Source organism: Sinocyclocheilus anshuiensis, unplaced genomic scaffold, assembly GCF_001515605.1.
Source record: "Sinocyclocheilus anshuiensis isolate Anshui unplaced genomic scaffold, SAMN03320099.WGS_v1.1 scaffold1522, whole genome shotgun sequence".
Classification (NCBI taxonomy): domain Eukaryota; kingdom Metazoa; phylum Chordata; class Actinopteri; order Cypriniformes; family Cyprinidae; genus Sinocyclocheilus; species Sinocyclocheilus anshuiensis.
Window position 1 is genome coordinate 568,134 of NW_015546143.1, and position 2,123 is coordinate 570,256.

Below are 2,123 nucleotides of genomic sequence, written 5' to 3' on the forward strand. Positions count from 1 at the left end.
CAGTGTACTAGACAGACTTTAGCTGTTACGGCGCAGACACGGTGTTACTCACCTATCGAGAAGAAACAAAGCAACCTCGGCGTCCGATCGGAGGCCTTCCGCTCCTTGAATTCTCTCCAGCACTGGAAAGCTGATCCGATATTTACATGGGTCCTACTTCTTGCCTTATTGCCTTAAGCCTTCTTTTGTTCCACAGACGTTTTCCTCTTTTGGTTTTTATCCGCCATCTATATCTTTCTGTCGCTCGGCCTGGCTAATGTCCATCCTGTGCTGTGCACTGAACGCTCTCTCCTCCACATGAATAGACACGCCCCTTACTGCTGATTGGCTACAAGTTTGTTTTGCTAGTCGGCCCGAATCAGTTTTCTAAAGCATTTTTGAAAAATCGCTTACCCCACCAACAGGGATTGTTTGGTATGCAAATCATTAACATTGAGACTACCTATAGATAGATGTTTATAAAGAGTGCAGGATCTTTAAAGTGGGCAGGAGTCTCTGGCTATATTATGTAATCTTCTGTGTAAAAAAATCCCCTACAATAAAAAACTTTCTTTTTTTTAAAAACACACACCTACAACATGAGGACACTAAGATGAGATTTTCAGATTCGACCTCCTCCTTTTTTCTCCTCTTAACAATGAATCATCACACACACCTCTCAGTTTGAGCATATCTCTGAGTCACAACAACCTTGTACAAAGAGGCTTTGATCTCAGAACAAAGGAAGAGTAATTGCAGAAGAAGACTGTGAGGGAAAATCAAAGTAATGTTCTACTGTTGTTGCTCATCTTATTTTCAGTTCTAACAAAACACACACACCCAGGATTTGCCACAATTTAAAGTGAAAGCCTGTTCACATGTGAAATAAAATCAAATGGAAATGTACAGACAGGGAGTTGTGACAAAACAAAATGGTTTCAGAACATACCCTAATAAGAACCTTAACCAGACCTTGTTGTGATTTTAATAGATTTTGAATTTCCTAAGCATACACATAATCTGTGTTCTTAAAAGCACTGGACATATGCACAGCAAACTTGGCAGTGTTAGGCCAACTCTGACAGAGTTGAATCTGTTGTGTGATGATGTGTTTGGATTGTTTATTTTAAATATGTTGTGCTCAAGTATCAAACTGATACTGTGGAATTATTTTTGTTGACCTTACCTTACCTTACCAGATAGACAAAAACCTAAACTGCCCTGTTTAGAATTTGTTATGATCTAGAACAAATTCAAGTGAGCCTTGGAGATAACCATGCAAATATTTTATGATGTCAGTGTTTATTTCTTTGTAAAAACTGTTTAAAATTAAATATTAAATATAATTATTTTTATGTATGATATTTAAATTATATATAAAATATAATAAATAAATAAATAAATAAATAAATATTCTATCATTCTATCTGACAGACTTTTGTACCTGTTTTGCGCCATAGTCCTTCCTGTGTTTCCTTATTTGGTCAAGTTCCTGTCCTCGGTTAGTTTAATTATGTTCCATTGATGTCACCTGTGTTCCCCAATTATCCCTTGTATTTAAGTTCTAGCCTGTGCCAGTCTCCCTTGTCTGATATTGAGTGTTCATTGTGTGCTACATGTGGTCCTGTCTGCTCTGTATACCCCGTGTTGGAAGGATTAAAGACTGTGTTTACTGCAAATTATCCTGTGTCTCCTCGTTCCTCGCGCATCAGTGTAGTACAACCGTGACACTATCAGAGCAGGGACGTGCACAGACATTTTGAGGTGCAGGGGCTCAAGTGGAAAAAAGGGCACTTCTCATATTTATTTTAATTTTTTTCTAAACAAAACGTTAAATATATTAACACAACTCTGACTTACCAATTTATTTTAATTCCTTCACACTCACACAATTGTTTAATGGTGTTTCATTTTTTAACAGATGTCTACAAAATAATCAGCTCACAATGTTGTTATAATTACACTTACTGTACCAGGCACATGCACACACACAGGTTTGTTTTTGTGAATTGTGGGGACATTCCATAGGCATTGTAATACCTATATCATACCCATGTCATTATACAAATTTGTGTCCTCATAAATCACAAAAACGCGCACGCGCGTGCGCGCACACACACACACACACACACACACACACACAC